Source organism: Pteropus vampyrus, unplaced genomic scaffold (assembly GCF_000151845.1).
Source record: "Pteropus vampyrus isolate Shadow unplaced genomic scaffold, Pvam_2.0 Scaffold139, whole genome shotgun sequence".
In the NCBI taxonomy this organism is placed as follows: Eukaryota; Metazoa; Chordata; class Mammalia; order Chiroptera; family Pteropodidae; genus Pteropus; species Pteropus vampyrus.
Genome location: NW_011888920.1, coordinates 582733 through 603536, shown reverse-complemented (window position 1 = coordinate 603536; position 20804 = coordinate 582733). Strand labels below are relative to the sequence as shown.

General features: G+C 37.3%; 1 long non-coding RNA gene across 1 annotated transcript in view; it reads right to left on the bottom strand.

Annotated features, from left to right (window-relative positions):
* Window positions 1-1865: 1865 nt before the first annotated feature.
* LOC111744694 overlaps window positions 1866-20804 on the bottom strand; it is a 24715-nt gene continuing 5776 nt past the window's right edge. Inside the window, exons 2-3 of the long non-coding RNA XR_002782285.1 lie at window positions 6348-6437; window positions 1866-2072 (exon numbers count right to left, since the gene is read on the bottom strand). This is a non-coding gene — a long non-coding RNA (uncharacterized LOC111744694). The remainder of the gene's footprint in view (window positions 2073-6347; window positions 6438-20804) is intronic.

Below are 20804 nucleotides of genomic sequence, written 5' to 3'. Positions count from 1 at the left end.
TCATGTCATCTATATAGAACACTGTTCTTGGTGGATGCTTAATGGATTTAATTACTGTCATATTCAGAAACTCATAAATCTTTTTTAAATCCTTTTTTTTTATTTTCAATTTTCTATCCAGAAGAAGTTATCTAATTTCTTTATTACTTCTTGTAGGATCAAGCTCTTCTTTCCAAGCACTGTGAAAACCTAATAAATGCCATTTCAGTGGGTTGTGTTAGTCCCTGTTCTAATTCTATTCCCAGAAAAGGGCTAAGAGAAGATATGATTTTTTTTTAATTAGGAGAAAAAAGTGAAAATTCAGTTTTTATTTTATTTTTATGAGGAAATCATTTCCTCTGGGCTCTCTTTGATGAAAACTGAAGTAGAATCTAGATTGAGAGTAAAAGGAGGTAATAACATCCTAAAATTTGATAATTTTTTAATGTTAGTTATTTGGCTGCATAGAACATTCTTCTCCAAGGAAAGCTAGCTTATTTTCCAATCCACTTATCACCCAGATCGGTGTAAGTTCCTCCCTCATCCATTGTAAATTATTGATTTCATGTCATGGGGCAGATAATAAGAGCTAGTAATTATAAGTGCTAATAGAGTGCTTACCATGTGCTGGGCACTGTTCAGATACTTTATGTTAACTTATTTAATCCTCATATATATAATTTGAGGCATGTATGCTTATTATGTCATAAGCCCCATTTTACTGACAAGATAACTAAGGCAAAGCAGATTGACTTACTCATTCATGAGTATGGGCTAGGTGTTTGAACTTGAAGTCTAGCTGCATAAACTGTTGCTCTAACCATGATGCTTATTAATGCCTCTCAACAAACACCACAAACTGTTGTCCTGTTAACAACTGATGGCATGTGTGGAGTTCTTAACATCTTGTAACTAGTTTGAAGCACCTAAAAACCAATAGAGTACTTTTCAAAGTTCTGAATTCTGGCCTTTATTGAAAAATCAGAAGATTTGTGCTGGCAATATTAGTCCAGGAACATCCCATGGCAACCAATAGCTTGATCTGAGTAGAAAATGTCCCCTTCGAATGGGCCACACTCTTTTTTGCTAATGTTCCTCTCACCCCCTATGACCTCTCGACACTGAGGCTGAGAGCTTATGCTATTTATTTTATTATGGTAAGGAAAAGAACTCACAGTTCTATCTGAGAGAGACAATGTAATATAGTGATTAAGCACATCGATTCTGGAGCCAGACCACTTGATTTAAACTCTAGATCCAACATTTATTAGTTGTAGAGTATGAGAAGTTATTCAATCTCCCTATACCTCTGATTCCTCATCTGTAAAATAGGGATAATAATATCCACTCGAAAACTTTTTATAAGATTTATTAAATGAGTTAACACATGTAAAGTATTTAAACTAGCATCTGGCACCTAGTAAGTACCATGTAGTCATTCTTCCATCAAAAGTAGGAAAATGAAAGATGGGCCAAGAGCACCCTTGCTCCACAAAAAATGGAAGAGAGCATATCACTTTGGATAACTGAAGAGTCTTCCTATGTGTTGTTCAATATACAAACAAGTTTGTAACTTGGCATAGGTAGGTTGGGTCCCATTGCACTACATTATCCCAGCTCAATTTCCAAAAGCAGGGAGCAGGGAGAAGTTTTCCTCCATCAGTTTCCAAGAGTTCCATGTTGAAGAAGCGTTATATATCGGTGGAGCCAAAGACTCAGATTGCTATGTGACTCCACCTAATGTAACACAGACCTATGATGATAGAGTCAGGACTTGTAGCCAGCCTCTCACACCAAAAGCCAGGGTTCCTTCCACCAAACCTCCCAATCTCAAGTACTACCACCTCCTTGGTATTTATTATAAAATTAATTTCTTGCATTTAAAATCATGTTTGTATAACTGAAACTTTAGTTTACTTGTAGTGGAAGAGTGAAGGTCCTCTTCGACTCTTGGGTCCATTCTTATATAAGTAAAGATGAATTGATTTGTTTTGGGAGCAAATGTTATACATTTTTTTCAATTATGCCAGTTTCCAGGTGAGCATGCAGTGGGAAGGGATGCTGAGGAAGGTCACGGCTCCTCCTTCTTACTCCTAGAATCCACACAAAGTAGGAAAAAAATGGCATGTTTCTTAGTGGTTTAAACACACCATTCCTGATTAGCATATTTTTATTAGTTTTTTATCTCAATATCATCTTAGTGAAAACATTAACTTTTTTTTAATATACTGAGAAAATAATCATTAGAAGAAAATGTCAGGATGTCTAATGCATCCCACAGAATATATATTTTCTAAGAAAAGTGTTGGATAAATAAACTCAAAGAGTAAATAGCAAAACCTTAACTTCTTGGCTTGATATTTCAGAGTCTCCACAATCCGGCACCAACATATGTCACATTAATCCACACATACACCTCAGAGCACCGAGCATGAGGTTTTTGCTGACCCCGCCACCATTATTGCTCCTTCTTCCAACGTCTCAGACATTGATTCAGGAAATATTTCTGGACATTTTCTTCCCACTTGCAGAGTTCATCATTCCCTTCTTTGTTCTAGTTTTTACTGATTACACTTAAAACTTGTACCCATAATTACATCTCTTCCACCAGGCTATAAGGTTCCTGAGGGCAGAGTCAAGTTGCTGCTTAAAATTGCTTTTCTTTAATCATTTGTTTTTATTTTATAATCTATGCTTATCACACAAACATTTTTTCAAGATAAATCAAAAGACATATCCCTTCAAATCCTTTCATATTGGTTAATCAACTGTTTATTTTCCATTGGCCATTCTAGTTTCACTCCAAATGTTTACACAATTTCACAGTGTTCTGAAGCAGTACAAATGCCATGCGAATAGCTGATATATGCTGAATTTGAACAAGGGGCCAGATGTTCTCTGAAGCATTTTTATACTCAATATCTCATTGATAATGAGGTAGGAGCTATGTATCATTTCTATCTCAAAGATAAGAGAACTGGAGCCCAGGTAGGTCATACAATGTCTCAAGGGAAGTGGTAGGGTACACATTCAAACTATGAGCTATGCTTTCTCACCCACTGTTCTACACAGCCTCTCAGAGCAGTCTTTGTAAGCTGTCCTTTTTACACTCAACATTGAATTGTCAACATTTGCCATATAATCTAGCTTTTAAGGAGTTTTTATTTATATCATAGCAATGTAACTCATTTCAAAATCCAAAAGACTATTACAAAAAAAATAAACACAGTAACAAATGTCTTACTCATTTCTTTCTAGAACCTAACACAAAGCTTTTACTTGAATTGTCAGATCTGTTGATTTGATTTGATCAAATTCCTTAGATCTCTGTAGGAAAGTATAGTATCCTTGTCTAAGAAGAAGTGTTTTTCCAAGGTGACAAATGCTTCTTAGAAGAGCAAGAAGCATGGTTAACACAGCCTTCATTTCTTTTTTGTGCTACTGAGGAGCATGACACATAATGAGTGTTTAATACATATTCTTCCTCTAATTCACTCATTTGTCTGGCTGAATCAGTCTTCTTAGTAACGACTCTGAAATTTTGGACTGATCTAATCAAAATATTGCTACTATAAACAAATACTTAACTCAGAAATTATTTAAAATCACACATATTTGTGTGACTGTGGAGGTCTTACGAACCATCTTCGACTCTTTCTTGCCACATCTTCCCTCTTCCTTAATGCTACTTAAGGTGACAAGGAGACATGCCAAGAGTTCCTGGTTTGCTGACAGTGCATTCAGTCATGAGTTGCTAAAATCCAGCTTTATCAAGTTACAAGTAACGAATAATTACCATGCAGCATATCACCTGGAGTGCCATTATGCAAATTTGCATATGGCTCAGCTGCATAGTTTAGACAAATATTTATCATCATCCTAAAGCCTGCCTTGCAAAGAAAAAACAGGCCAAGTGGTAGTCTATCATTACACATTTGCTATTTTTTAAAACAGAAAAGAACTAGGCTGTGTTTATCTAGGACACTAAAACTTTCTGGAGGAAGTTTTTAAGAAAACTTTGATTAATCTTAAGAAGAGACAATTCAGAGAAAAGAAGTGAGCTGTCTTCGAATATGTGAGGGGCCAACATGTAGAAGAGGGAACAAGCTTGACTTCTCTTGTTCTGAAAGGCCACTTTAGAATATGTGGGTCAGAATCAGAATTACAAAGAGACAGCTCTCAACTCTATCTAAGGATCTAAGGCAGAACTTTTTTTTAAACATCAAAGGGGCTATTCTTGGAAAGTGGATTTATCTTATCGCTGTGTACAAAATGTTTATATACTTTAAATATGTGGAGTTTTGTTTCTTTACCAAATGAATCAAACATCCAGCTGAATATGTTTCTTTTTGTCACCTTGGAAGGTTATATTCCAGAGAGGCTGCTCTTGACCGGGAGAGTTTTAGAGCACCCCTTGGACAAGAGCTTGTGGACCATTTTCTCCTGAAATGCCTCTGCGATGGCAAATCCTCAGTATTTAATTTCTGAATTGGTCAAAAGGTATCCAGACTCATCTCTTGTTTATGAATAAGGTGATTAATGCAGCTAGAGGGCACTTTTGAGGACTCAAAATGTCAAAATCAAAAGGAAGGTGGTACTATGAATTTTGAGATAGAGCTACTTAGGAGATTTCTCAAAAAAAATTCTTGCTGAGATGGCCCCAAAGGCCTCCTTAATCCTACCAATTTGGGAAATAGAAGGTCAGCTATTCACCCAAGCAGGAAAATTTTTTTCAGCATGTTTTTTCTCTCATGACTCAAACCAAAAATAGAAAAAAGAACAGTGTTATATGCCGGAAATGCTCTATGAGCTCCCAGGAACAGAGAGAGATGAAATGTGACAACTGGACTTGGGTATGAGCCATGGCTCTGCTACTACCAGCTGGGTCCGGGATACATGACACAATCTCTGAGCATTTGTTTCCTTACCTGTAAGATTAAAATGACAACAAATACCTCAAAGTGTTGTAAGAATTTAAAAATATAAATAAGTATTCACAGTGCTCAGCACATATTAAACTCTCAACACATTGTAGCTGCTATAACAATTACAATTGTCAGTTTTTTTTTTAAATTCTGAATTGCCCTTCCCATTGTGCTTTCTCACTTCATCCATTGTTTTGCCAATTTTAAAATTAGTTCACATAAATACTTCTTAATTAACCCTACCAATTTCCAGCCCCTTTGCAATCCTCTTTAAGGGACTTTGATGGCATTTTTATATATAACTTGAAGTTTAGGGGGAAAAAGCTGTCTTTTAAAAGAAGTTTTATCATCTAACTACACACAGCCTACACTGTATGTTTCTGTACTATCACTGTGTACAAGCTAATAAAAATTTGTGAAGATTTTTTAAAGATTTGGGATAAGAGTGTTTGGTTTGCGGTGAACACAAGACCAAGACTGTGGACATTGGAACAGACTGCCTGGGACAAACACTCTTACTTGCTCTCTGATACTAGGCAAGTTGCTGAATAACTGTGCATCTCAGTTTTTTGACCTTTTAATTGGGTATAAAGTAGGACCTACCTTATCGGGCTAGTGTGAAGATTTTAAAACATTTTACTTGAGGGTAAAAAGCATTTAGAACAGTGCTTGGCATACAGGGAGAGCTTAATGAGTGGTAGCTATGATTATTGCCGTTAGTAGTCCATTGTAGCAGCGATGCAGGGTTCAAAATTATGGAAGAAAAAGAATAATAGGAATAGTGGATGCAGATATTATTTTGGTATCCAAAACTTCTTGTCAAAAGTTATCTTCCCTTGATTAACTGTGGAATATAATCCAGTGACTGACAGGCATGCTATAGTAGGTTCTAGATGCTACAGATATGATGAGATGCCAATTGATCAAGATCTTCAGACATCACAGGTAAGTCCAACATGGACTACCTTTAAAATCACTCCAGTATTCATGAGCTATCATATTAAACATTTTCCCCAAATTATACTTTTATATCTGATGCATGGAAATTAGATGCATGGTTTAGCAATACAAAAAATTACTGTTTCATAGGTACGGCAAAGAACAATGTTATACATTTATGAAAAGGGAGAAAATTATAAGTAGAAGATAAGTCCTATATCCTGAATTTAAGCTCCAGTTCTACTAGAAATTAGCTGTATGACTTTGAGATAGTCTTGTCTTCTGGGCCTCAGTTTCCCCAGTTGTTGAAAGGAAAAAGTGAGTTACCAAACCTTAGTCATCCATAGAACCGTACAATTGTTGCCATATCCATGAATATATTCATCCTATACAAAATCTTTGAAATCATGGTTTTCATGCACTATTTAAAATTTTTATAATGCATATTGAAAAATTTATTAAAAGTTTAAAAATAATTCATCCTTCTGCAATCTAGAATCATACCTTGTACAATCTAGAGCAGACTCTTTGGGGAACATTAGAGTAGTTGATCACTGAAGTCTCTTACAATTCACAGACTCAGTCATGCTATATCTGGAAAAGAAGAAAAAGAAAAGAAAGAGTAGTGTGGAGATAATATTTACTTTTGCAATCTCCGCATGATTTTTAAATTTTTAGTTAGAGGAGACAGAACCAAGCAAATCATCTCATAAAATGGAAGATTCCATCTAATCTCAAAGTCAATGTTTTGACCAACATATATAGGTACTTTAGATACAGCAAGAAAATTGAAAACTCAAAGCACAATACTGTTGAGAGAACTGAGTCATACTCATCAGTACAAATGGAGGGCAAGATAGCGTGACTCAATTTCAACCTGGAAAAGAGTCAAGGAATATGTGATAGAAAAAGGGTAGGAAGTTCCACAATAAGAAATGAAAAAGATGTGATGTGAGGACAAGGGGAAAACAAAATGTTTGTTCTTTTGCATTCTCTCACTTTTTCTCAGTTGTCGTCTTTGTCACATAAAATTTACTGTTTCAAGTGAATCAGAACATCCTAGTAGGTTGTTAACGACCTTCATAAATCAGGTAAATTATTTTTTTCTTACCATTTTTCTTCTTCAATAATTTTATGATCAATGTATGCTGCCTCTCATTCAAGAAAGTAGTGGCCCTGCCTTTTCTGTGTTAAGGAAAGGCTAATGGAAACCAAAGGGCTCACCTCACTGGGTGGCTTTTCTATCTTTCCTAAGCCTCAAGGCTCTGTCTCTGACCAAGTCGAGAACTGTTTACAGGATGATGGAAGCCAGAAGAAGGGAATCTTTCCTCTAAGAGTTGAGTCAGAAGTGGTCTTTTTGTGGAAATGCAAAGCTCAGCACTATGAGATGGATAAGAAATAGGTGAGAAAAAGGCCTCTTTGCTGTCCGGCTGTCCTGTCTTCTGGTTTACTGAAGGGGCCTCGAGCTCTTTGCTCCTTATAGCCTGTGTTTCTCAGCATCATTGAAGAGGCTCCTTGGGTTCCCCATGCGTTATCTTGTTAGAGCTTTGGGAATACTTAATTTACTTATAGCAAGGAAAGTATGGAGGAAAAAATGTCAACCTCTACACCAGAGTCACAGAAAATCCAGGGAAAAACTAAAGCCACAGCTGGACCCTAAGAAAGATTTCATAGTTTTACTCTCTCTACTCAGCTTTCTCTTCTTCCATTGTGGCAATGAATTATTCTTCTCCACTAGAGAATTGCTCTTATTCTTGAATACAAAATTTGCTCATTCTAACTTGTGAATTAACCATTTGAAGATTTGTGAGTATATTTTTCTGATGGTTTTCTTTTCTAAAGTTATGCACCATTGATCTTTTGAGAGTACACACAAAGGGATAATATGCACATCCTAGATTTCCGAGGGATTCCAAGCATTTTCCATGGAGGTTCCCAACATTTTTAAGAGAGACATTTTGTTTTTCCAAAGCCATGTGAGTGTACATTCCAAGGTGCACATAAATTGTATTGGTCCTGTACATCTCAGAGAAGCCACGGCGACAACTCCCAGTCACCTCTCTCTGCTTCTCCTTTCACCAGAAACTTTCATGAGCCCCCAGGGAGGAGAATTAATCTATTGACTTGGACCCCTGTAATAGATCGCTCATTGATTATGTTTAGACAGAGGGCAGTCGAAACCTTTATTTTATTATTGAAGACAATAAGTCACAGACCGAAGAGAGAATTCTTCCCAAAACTCAAACCTCACCCAGAAGTTGCTTCTTGCTCTTTGTAAGGCTCATAGCTCCCTGTGTTCTAGTACTTGCCTTACCATAGTATCATGTGACTATCATTAGGGTTTAAGTGACACCTCAAATTCCACATAACTCAAGAAACAAAAAGCTTCAAGAAGAGAGAGAATAACATGATGAGGATAACTTAATCGTTGCAAACATGGCAAACTTATCACCATTTTCTAAACAGAATTTGCTGCTTCAAAATTTCCATGTGCCTGCCATTCGTGCTGTCTAAAGTGCCTTTTTCTCTCTCTTTATTTGTCAAGCTCCTACTCATCCTTTGAGGCCTAATTCAAGTGTTACTTTTGCCAGTAAAGCTTCTGTTAGTCTCTCCCTGGCTTCCACTGCCTTTGTTGGTAAATCTACTATAGCACACATGATGGTGAATTATGTGTGAGAACCCCATAATGCTGAGAATATTCAAATTTTGTCAACACTAGAGGCACACAGAAGACCCAAGGCCTTACTGAGAAAACATAATCCCATACTGATGAGCCTTTCAACTCGTAGTTATCTAGCAGGAATAGGAAGCAGATTGTATAAACATCTCCAATTAGAAAACTGAATTAGACATCGCTTGAGGTTTGTAAAGAGAATCGTTGTCAATCACTGCCCTTCTCAAATAAGATGATGATAAATACATCCACAGCCCAGAGGTGCTGGGGGGATGTATCGTAGAATGTGTGATATTAACCAAGAAAAAGGATGTACTGTGCAGGGATTTTACACCGGAAAATGATTTGGTGGCTTCTTCCACCTCTTTTACGGGAAGACCTCTCCACTGCTTTGATAACTAAACACGAACGACAAGTACTATTTTCTACCTGTGAATACTAATGAGTCATATTATTATGTTATGTTCGAATCTGCAGAGAGTGATTTCCGGAGCCTTGCCTGTTGTTTGGTCAGCTTGAACTTACAACTTTAGGAAAGAGCAGGCTACTTTTACCGGGTGTTGCTGTGTGTGCAATCACTAAGTAGGTGAATAGCATCCAGTAAAAGAGATAAAGGTTTTATGTCCCTTCAGAGAAGCAATGCAGTGTGTCTTGAGGTAACAGGCCTAAGTTATGAATAGGCATGATCAGTGCCATCCCTGATGGATGACTACCTTATGAGACCTTTAAGAAATGCAGCAGGCTTATGAGAAGTACCATGGAGACATGAGCACCAAAGTGAAAGATGTAGCTTTCTCCCCTCAGGCTATCAGCATTAGGTCCCGCAGTGCTAATGTGAAGGCCATAAAACCCTTGCTCCAACCACTGTGGGGAGGATGGTTTTTCAGCAGTCATCACTCATACATAGGTAATTACCTTTCCTCTCCCTTCATTGTCTTGCTGCTAATACACAAGCTCAGGGTAGAGGCAGGTCATTTGCTTTCCGTAGTGATGTACTGTGTTGTCCACTCTTCCCTTTCTCTGTGAGGCCGAAGGCCACCCTCACTCTTCCAGATGAAAGATCTTTATATAATCATGGTAATTGGTGAAGCAATATGATCATTAGTCAGCACATAATTCTAGACAAATACACTCGATGACATGAAAAGTCACAAAAAATGCGGGCTCTTTTAGTTCACAATAAAAAAAGCTATTCTGATATGTTTCTTTGAAAGACTTTTAAGATCATTTTCAAACAGCACTGCAGATAGTTTTCAAAAACAAGTAGGCTGCCAACATCCTTTTGGAGACAACTGTGTGTGCAACATGGTATAGTGGGAAAAATTTAGAGTCAGCAATCTAGGCTCAGCCTCTCTTAAACCTGTGCCTTTTTGATTACGTTGTTAATGACTCGGACTCTGGTTTTCTCAGGACTAACTACTATTTACTTTCTAAGGCTACTGTGAAGGTTACATATGGTTTGGGCATTAAGTCAGAACACAATAAATAGTAGCTTTTAACATGATTAGTTATATTATGATTATTACCTTGTTCTTAGCCTAAATTTACACCTACATCTAACAAACCATGTCTTCTTTCATATCAGTCACAGCTGAGTGTGTTTGTAGAAGCAGTTCTGGGAATTGTCCTGAACTTTTAGTTAAATCTTTAAGATAATACCAAGTTTTGTCCACCTTGGGATTTGCAATATTAAGGTACTATCCTACTTTGCTCGCAAGTTAGATGGTAAAAAATAAACCTGCAGACTTTAAGGTAGAAGGAAGGAAAACAGGTTCCTCTGACAGCTCACTGGAAAGCATTAGAAAGTTCTGCTAGTACCTCCAAGCACAGAGACCCAGAACAGGGGTCGGAGCAAAAGTTATGCTGGAAAGCTCTCAGGCATGATGTAAAAATTATAATAGAGACATTATAACACCAACAATTTGTGATGTGCCAGGTGTCATTCTAGGCACTTGGGAATAAAGTCATTAACAAGTTAAGTCCCTACTCTTCTAGAGCTTACCTTCTAGTTGAGGGAAAGAGAAATGAATGAATAAATATACAAATCTGTGAAGATAAGTGCTACAAGAGGAGTAAAGCAGTTGTTGGGGGAGCAGGTGATGTGTCATTTTAAGATGACCATTAAAATGGTCAGGAAAAGCCTTGCTAAAAGTGATCTTTGAGCAGAGAACTAAAGAAAATGAGGGAACAGCCATTTGGATATCTGGGGAAAGAGGGTGTCAGGCATAAGAAACAGCAAATGCCTTTGAAAATTTTTGAAAGGAAAAATTACAATATGACATACATTTTAAAAAATCTCTCCAGATGCTATACTTGAGCTAAATTTTATATAAAGATCAGAAACAAGGAGACTAGTTACAAAGCTAATCCAGGAGAAGGGATGGTGTCATGGTCCAAGGTAGTAGTGGGAAAGGTGTTAAGAGGTACAGAGTCTGGAAGTATTTTGAAGGAATAGCCAAAATGACTTCTCACTTGGATGTGGAGTGTGACAAAGTCATGGATAACGCTAACAGATTATGCTGAGTATCTGAGAAAGTAAAGGTGTCATTCACTGAGCTGAGGAAGATTGAGAAAGGAGTAGGTTTGAGTGGGAGGGGAGGATAAAGAGTTCCATTTTAGACATGTAAGTTTAAAAAGCACACAAGGGGGGCTGTTGAGCAGGCAGTTGGTTACCTGAGTCTACCGTATAAGGGAAAGGTCCCGATGTAGATATGGATTTGGGAGCCGTTAGCTTACAGATGGTAAATGAGGTCACCTAGGGAGTGAATGGAGAATGCAAGAGAAGAAATTTGAGGACTCAAAATTTGTTAAGCAGCCAAAGCAGAAACAGAAATATGATGTAACTGGAATCTCCCTAAATCCTATGTAATATGGAAGGAGTCCCAGAGTTTTTGCATGCTCTGGAGCTGACTGGCATACTTGTAAGGAAAAGTGGTCCCCAGAGAGATACTCAGCCTAAGCCAAGACCAGGTAGGGGATTGAATCCTTAGGCTTTGACTCCACCAGGATCTGACTTAACCAAGAAAGAAAATCTTCCAAGATCATGAGCTACAAATTAACCATCAGATGCCAGCAGGACACCACTGGCCAGAGGAATTATGGCATTGCCTGGGCCTAGAAACCAAGAAAATGCTACAAGGAACCAGGCACTAAGCTCTAGGACTGCTCCTCTTCTCTGCCTCCGTGTAGTCACATAAGTCCCTTCCTTCATATTCCCAGATCCATATTGAAGAGAATCAGAAATGGGGAAAACATAAATACAGATTTATCTAAAAGACACTGAATTTTATATCAGATGCTATTGAAATTAGCAACAGAGTTTAATGAATTAGACTAAATTTAGTATTCAATCCTATCTGTTACCCAATAAAGAAGGGCTTCTTAAAATTATTAAATGAATTATGAAAAATACAGAAACTGTGCTTTCTTTGCATATTTAAATGTGGTATGTAAATTTACAATAAAAAATGTTTATAAAAGCATCTTTTCAACTGTGAAGTATTAATCTGAGAGATGTAGGAGTATGGGGGGCACACAGAGAAGTCCAAGAAGCATCAGGAGTTTGGAACCTAGAACACATGTCTAGAGGTTACTATAAGCTGGTACTTAGGTAAAACTATGAAAAAGCGAATTAGACTTAAGATAATGGAATTGAGGAAACAGTAAATATCTCAGGGCATTAACAGAATCACATCAAATATAAGTTATAAGATGTGCTTAGGGCTTTTAAAAGCAACCTTTCTTATCTTTCATATTTTTTAACAAATTTCAAACCTGTCAAAGCCTCACAGGCCAAATTAGCAGAAAATCAAGGGTCTATTCTCTTTTGAAAGTTATCCAAGAACCATGGGAACTTAGTCAAAAGGATTGGCACACCCTCACCTGTCACCCAGCCTGCTGACAGCAGCACAGAAGACCTAGATGTCAGAATACTAACCAGGCATCTCAATTGTGTGGCAGAGGTAACTGCATCTTATTCCCAAGGTGAGCATTCCACAGATGGGGCAGAATGATCCTCTTCTCAGCCAAAAATGTAATGTTCAAGTCCAACCAATAGTGCATGATCAGCAACACACAGAGCCTAAGTTTTTCTAAAATGAGACTGATATGATGTAGCTGCTGACCCAATGTATAGCCTAGATCTCTCCCTTCTAGACCAAAGGCACTGATTTCTCTAGCCACCTAGAGGATCACCTGCCTGCTCATGGCTCACAGCTGAGTCCCTGCCCAGGAAGACAGTTTCCTCTTTCTCAGTGTATGCACCTTCCCCTGAGGTAACTCACACTCAAGAATTGACCGGGGATGGACAAACAAAGACCTAGCCCCCTTGTCTAAATTTGGGACAACTCAGAGGAGTATCTTAGCTTCCAAATTCCTCACTGTGAACTGCATCACAGTTCGACTTCTTTCTCTGGCCAGTCCTGTTGATTCTGCTCTTTGAGGTGTGTTATTCCTGAGAGATCTCCCCAGTAACCGACCTGAACACAAATCTTTATCTCAGAGTCTGTTTCCTGGAAAAACCGAACCTGACAGACGTTTGATGATCTTTTGACTTTAAAAGTCTTTCCCAGTTTTTCCTCCTCAACCTCACCTTTCATTGCCGAGATTCTTCATTGAATTGGACCCCATCTTTGGCAATAAAATCTTTCCTTTCGGTACTTAATCTTCAGTCTCTTAATCTGTGTTTTGCCTTTATTAGGAGGCCATCCTACCTCCAAATGCTTCGGGGAAAGAGAATAAAGAATCTAACCAGTCTACTATTTCTAGCTGCTTTTATTTCTGCCACTTTCCTGTGTTGTCATTGAAGATTCAGTAAGTCCATCCTATTTACTGAAACTCTTCATGGTTCTCCACACTTTAGCTTTTAATTTACTCTCATGTATTCAGATCCAGTTTGCAAAAGGAACTATAGTGCCAGGGTGGCTGGAGCCTAAAGGGCTTTCAAGTACAGTCACCAGCTGCCAAAACCAAGCCTCTTCTGGTTACAACCCCAGCCAAGAAACTAAGGCCAAGACTGTTCCACCTGCCTTAAAGCGTTTCCTCTTAGGGCGCTTTCTTTATTGCCTTTCAACCTCATCAGGAGCTTGTGAATACAACAGAGCATTTCTTGTAACATTAATTTCAAACATTTCACAAGGAGAAGATTCGAAAGTCTTAAATGAATTTCTCCCAGGAGGTTTCAAGGACCAAATCTATTTGCTTGTTGCCCACCCAAGAGTTTAGAAGAGTATTAGGGAGAGAAGAGCCAATTTATTACATCTGCATAACTAAGAGTCCCTGCCCATGACTCTAGAAACAGCTCCCAGAATGGGAGGCAACTGGCAAATTCGAATGGTAGCTTCTTTACTTAAAAATAGTTAAGTGTATCAAATCAAGCAGCCCATTACAATACTAAATACTGAATTCTGGCTAACACAAAGCTTTAAATGGCAAATAATAAATCCCTTAATCCACTGCTTGCACTTAATTTCAATTTTTAATTTAAGTAATGCTCTAAGTTTTCTTAGAGAGTTTCCAGTGGAAAATGTAGGCTGAACTTTTTTCCTCTGGTGCAAAATTAAAGATTTACAGAATATGAACACAATTTAACTTGGAATAATAGACACTAATGGCCTAAAATAAACTCATAATCTCTTCTGCTAACAATTATCTTGTTTGTTTGACTTGTAAACAACAGTTCATGAATGTGTTTATTATTGTTCCCTGCAGTGGATATTAACCTCTCTTTAGACTTTGTCTGAGTTTTCCATTTAGCTCACTTCATAAAAACATAGAGAACAATAAATAGGGAAAGGGGAAGAAAGATATGGTAATAGATTATTTTTGTTGCAATTTCCCTTTTGAGGTGAGAGACTGAATTCCATATGCATCTTAACCCCATATATTTGAATTTTTCTTGCTTTCTCCATCTTGGTAAATAGCACCGTTGATTCCAGGGAAGAGATCCAGCTTTTATTCTAGCCATCTCTCCCACACATTACATCTTCCACCAAGCCCTGTATGTGCCACACTCCACAGAGCTCTTACTCCTTTCCCTCCTCTCAACTCCTACTTCTATTTCCTTCCTCAGGCCCTCTCTCTTCCTCAATCTCTTATTTCCTTAATTATTTCTAAACCTACTTCCTGGCTGCTGATATAATCCATCTCTAATCTTTCCTCTACATTGCCAATAAATTGATCTTTCTAAAGTGCAAATTTGATCAAATCACTTCCCTTCCCTCTGTATAGTCCACAATGACCAGCACAAAATCCTTATCCTTATCTTTAATTGTCTTCACCTGGTACTTGTATCTCTGGTCTCATCTGTTAAAAACATACATGTCATGGTCTAGCCCTGCTGAGCTCCTTATGGTTCTCTGAATACTCAGTCTTCTCTCTTCCCTCTGGGTGCACGACACTCTTCAACCTCTGATTGAATTTCAGTGCTCCCTCCTTTATAATATACTGTAATCTCTAACCCTTCAGGATAAATACTTCTGTGTATTACCGGAGCATCCTATATAGTCTGTGGGTTACATTAGTTACATTACACAGCTATTAGCTAGTTGTTATTCTGTCTTTTAGGTTCGGCATCCTTAAGGATAGAAGCAAAGTTTGGGTTTTTAATCCTCAGCGTTTAGACAGAACCTAGTATTTAACAAATTCTCAGTAAAAATTTGTAGAATGAATGAATTAATGAATGAATACAACACGGATACAATAAGAGGTCTAGGTTTATATTATTGTTACCTGATATATTGCCATTTCACTCAGAGAACTTGGTACAAAAGTGAAAAAGGTGTGCTATAAGAATTCCATGCATGCCTACAAATAGACTCTCAACCGGAGAAAGTAGACTATCAACACATAACAGGAGCCTATCAGTTAGAAACTTCATTTGCCTGCTAGTTACAAGTATCCCAGTAGCATAAACAAGTAAAAGCTTTATTTTTCTATAGAAATGAAGTTTGAAGGTAGACTGTCCAGGGCTAATACTCCGGGTCTAGTATACTAGCAGCTCCACAAAATCATCAGGGACCTAAACGTTTCTTTTTTTCTGCTCCACCATGCATGGTCTTCAGCCTCTACTTGTGCTCATGGAGTGAGATAGTGGCTAGAGCTGCATCCATTACTTCTGCATTCTAGGGAACAGGAAGAAGAGAGCTTGCCTCCTCCCTCTGAAGGCATCTTTGCAAATGTCCCCCACAACATTTCAACTTACATTTCATTAGCCAGACCATATCAACATAACCATATTTAGTTATTAGAAAAAATAGAAAATAAGTTTTTTATTCAAACATTGTCCTGGATGCCTATTTTTTACCACCTTTAATAACAAACCTCGTCAGTATGCTTCATTATTTTACTTATATTACTCATTTAATGTTCACAGCAGTCTTATGAGATAGTTCTATGATTATTCTCATTTTTATAGATGTACTTAGGCATCAGATACAAAACGTGAAGTAATTCACAAGGTCACACAGTTGCTAAGTGTTAGAAATGAGGGCAATAAGTATGTACCTAAGAAAGGCATTTAAGAAATATTCACTGGTTTAGGGATACTTATTTCTTATTTAAAGACTGTGTTTATTAATTGAACAAATATTTACTGAACATTTTTATTTTCCAGGTAATATGTTAGGTTATATTCTGGGAAATATATCAGTGAACATAGAGGTTACAGTTCAAGAACAGAAAACAAAAACTAAACACATACAGAGATTACAGATTATGAATAGTACTATATATAATTTAAATGATTTGATATGAAGTGTATCAGTGAAGATAAACTAGGAGGTTAGGCTATGGTAACAAACAAACCCCTTCACTCGTACAATGTGGGTTGATAGGAGACCTCTGCTCATTGTGGTCAGCCAGAGACAGGCTGAGAAAGACACTATCTCCAAACTCCACAAACACCACAGCAAGAGAAAAATGTTGCAGGTTTCACAATAGTAATTAAGACTTTCTCCCAGAAGCAATTTAACACATGTAATTTCTACTCATATTTAAAGCCAGTCACGTGTTGAGAGGACCCTATTCCATGCACAGGGGACAGAGTAAGAGAATGACTTGGACTGATGAAGAGGCAGAAGTGCATCTTCTGTTCTGCAGCTAGAGAGTTTGGCAGCTTCACTTTCCTGTTCACTGATGATACTCTTCCTCCCTAAAGTGGATCTGCTGATTAGGGTTTTGTTTGGGATATTTTTCTGCAAACACAGAAAGAGGCAATCATGCCTGGAGTTCCAGCTGGTCTACACTCTTCTCCTTTACCATGAGGGTTTTTGATCATACCCTATGAATTTGTCCAATAATATCTCTATAATCTTGGCACCACTGGTCACCTCCTCCCCGTAAATCTACCCATGAGAATTTGGAAGGAGAAATTTATCTCTGTCAACAACTTTTACTGAAAGATAGCACAGACAATTTCTCTAGTCACAGTCGCTGTAGTGTTTCCTAAAGTTAAAATGTCAAGAAAGTTTTGCTTCATGGTGTATAACCTTAATCAGACTCATTATTCCTTTCTAGAGAATATTTTATAATTACCATTCAAAATTTTCACTAGCAGGATGGGTCTATGTTTCTACTGCTTTCTTTGGCTTCAGCGAGAGAAATGATCATCTCATTTCTCGTGGGGCATAATTGGTCTATATCAGCAATTTTACTAAATGGTTTTACTACATGCTAAATTATTGTACATTTTTGGAAAACTGTGATAAAATTTGTGGAGCCATCCATCTTTTCTTGGCACCTTTCTGCTCTTTGGGTCTCTAATGGTTTCCATTATTTCTTCCCTTGTGATACATGTCTCTAATTTTTCATTATTGCCCTGTGGTTACTGTGCATTGCTATTTCAGTAAAGAAATTTTGAATCCTGGTGTACTCTACAGGTTTTTTTTCTGATTTATATTCATTTTTATGAAATGTTACTAAAGCAGAATCAATTTAAAATTGGCCATTCTAAAGCATTCTAAGGTCTACTTTCTAAAACTGGAATTGAGCCAAGTATTTCATTTAAACAACAGGGGGAAAAAATTTTCATGTTCCATTAATAAAATGCCAATGTATTGATATTATCCTAAAAAGAACTATTTTAGCATTCATTATTTGCAGCATGATTCACTTTAGCTGGTATTCTTAGCTCAGTGATATTGTTCAACCTGAATTAAATATATGTTATACTAGACACTGCTGTTTTCTCATACAATAGCTATTCTCTCTTTAAAAAAACAAAAACAAAAACAAAAACAAACTGAAAGCAGTTACACTCTGATTGACAATGCGCCTGTCTAGGAACTACATTTCTCAGCTTCCTTAGCTGCTAGAATAGCCATATAATCCAGTTTGGGTCAATGGGTACTAAGTGGTAGTCACTGGATAAGACTTCCGGGAAATCCACTTACAGAATAGGCTGACTTAGATGGCTTACGTGTTTGCCCTTGATCTTACCCCTTCTTTCTTTATGGATTGCAAAAATGATGATTATAAAACAATTATCTTGTATTTATAACATTAGATATTAATTTTTTTAAAAAACAAAGGGATGACAGTTGTGTGTATGTGTGTTAAATTTCTAGATTTCTCTAGTGTTTTACTTTTTATCAAGTTCTAGTCTAATTTTATAATAAACTATCCTGTTGAAACCCTTTAGGTAAAGTTTTAAACTTTTCTTTCCTGCATTAAATTTATTTCCTTGTTTTTTTGTTTGTTTGTTTGTTTTTTGTCTTTTAGTTAATCTATTTGTTACCTCTTTATTCATACTGAGCACAGTTGTCTCTTTCAGTGGCAATAAAACTAATATTCTACTCTAGCCTCAAGGAAAGGATTTAATTCTTCACTTATACATTCTTCATATACCATGGCATCTGCTACTGTAAGAGTTATTCTGAAAGCCGGTAGCATAAAGACTAACCTCAGACTATCACTAAGGAGCTCCTAGCATAGGTCAGTCTTCATGTGGCAGAGACAGTTATCCAGCAACTCTCTGGGACCTCTAGGCATCCCCATTTTCCCCCAAGTGTAATGAAGAGCTACTTTTCTAACTGCATAATTAAAAGGCAGTAAGTAATTTCCAGAATAAGTGGAATAGCCTATCCATGGAAGCAGAAATTCTTACACCACTTTAAAAAGTTTTTATAGCTTCGAACATATTGTGATTCAGTCGATTTTGGGTATAATATATAAGTTTGTGACTCACTTTTTAATGGAGTGTTTCGGGAGGTATTTCAAGAAACTAGTATTCTGTGGAATGTATTTTGTAAAAAGTGGACACATGAAATATGTAGACATTACATTAATGCCATAGAGGCAGGAGTCCCCAACTCCAGGGCCGTGGACCGGGTACTGGTTCGTGGCCTGTTAGGAACCAGGCCACACAGCAGGAGGTGAGCAGCAGGTGAGTTAGCGAAGCTTCATCTGTATTTGCAGCTGCTCCTTAGTGCTAGCATCACCGCTTCAGCTCCACCTAAGATCATCAGGCATTAGATACTCATAGGAGTTCCCATCTCTGGTGCCAAAAAGGTTGGAGACTGCTGCTATAGAGTATTACCAAGCATTAGATTAATACTATTATTCTCAGTAGTCCCTATTAGATCAAAGATAACAAACTGTATACCTGTAAAAAGAAATTATTTGATAAAACAATATCTAATATTATAATATTGAAATTGATTTGTAATTAGAAATCCAAATGTAAACTTTAAGCATAAAGGAATGAGTCAGTCTTAAGTCTTAACTTCTCAATGAAATAAAGAAAGCAATTTATAGGTTTACATGACAAATGTACATTATGGTGATGCCTAGTAAAATGACTAACAACTATGATGTTCCATAGTCTATGATTTAAATTATTCCTTCATATTTATTTCAAGATTCCAGAATTCCAGGGGGAAATAAAACTCAATTTCAAAAATAAACGGTGCAGTTTGAGATGAAAGCAGGCAAGCCTTTCCCTTGTGTAGAAAGGGCTATTTCTAAGCTGCAGGGAAATTAATCAGCTTGTCAAAGGGCAGCATTAACATACAATGTGGGACATTTGTTGAACAAATAACTGTAGAAGCCTCTTCTATGTAAGACCCCTGGCCTCAAACATCTAACTAACTTATTGGAAAGTTGAAAGAAAAAAACTCAGTTGAGATAAATGCCTTATGAACCAAAGGAGCTCAGGGAAGAGAATAAGAGCACTTAACTGTAATGAGTAGGAAAAATGTCCTCATAGAGATAGCATTTGAACTGGCATCTAAAATCAGAGAATCTTAGGTTTAGGAATTCAGAGGTGGCAAACTCATATTCTAAACATGTAGCATAAATAAAAGATGTGAGCTGAAGCCAAAACACTTGGGAATATTGGGACTGTGGTGAAGTAGAATGTGCTTGCTCTGTCTAAAGGAAGCAATCTGTTATTAGTAACATTAATTGTCACCAAATGGAATCTGGCTCAGTGGTACCGTATTTTCTGAATTTTTTCCCCAAGAAACTTGAAATTGCAGATTTTTATGTGAATCTTGATGTAAATCTTGACAACTAAATTCATCTGTTTTATAGCTTTTTGTCTTTTAGTTTATCCATTTGTTGTTTCTTTATTCATACTGAGCACAGCTGTCTCTTTCGGTGGCAATAAAACTAGTATTCTACTCTAGCCTTGTAATATAAGCCAAATTTAGCTGTGAACTATTGGTTCCATATCTCCACTTTAAGATCATCTGGTTCAGCACTTGCCCACTTTAGAACCTTGGATCTCTCCTATGACTTTCCTACCAAGTGGTCATCCATTCTCTGATTTAACTCCTTCTGCCATAGGAATCTTAATGCCTGGCAAGGCAACTTGACTAACACTCAGAACTAAATGAAGTGGTCTGAGGTGAAGAAGGAATATAATCACCCTTGTTCCAGGTATTACATTTTATATCAGTCAGGTATCAGTGCATGCAATGTAAATCTACCTAGATATTTCAGTAGAAAAGGATTTACATAATACAAAATTAGACTCGCTGAAGAAGAGGGAGACAGCAGGCCACCACCAGATTTCAGGTATGACAGACTGCCGAACTTTCCAAAGCAAGCGCACTTTTTCACATGACATATTTTTGTGGGAATTAGTATTGAATTGATTTCATTGCCATTACGAAAATGAAACAGTGGTAATTTGTTTCCTTTCTACCATAGGGAACTACCTCATTCGAGGTTCTGCCCCATCCAGGAAGCATTGCATGACCAAAAACTGGCTTATCCAGAGATACTAAACTTAGCCCTCTTGTCTTAATTTGATATAATCTATTGTCACCTAGCAATTGTGCTCCCCA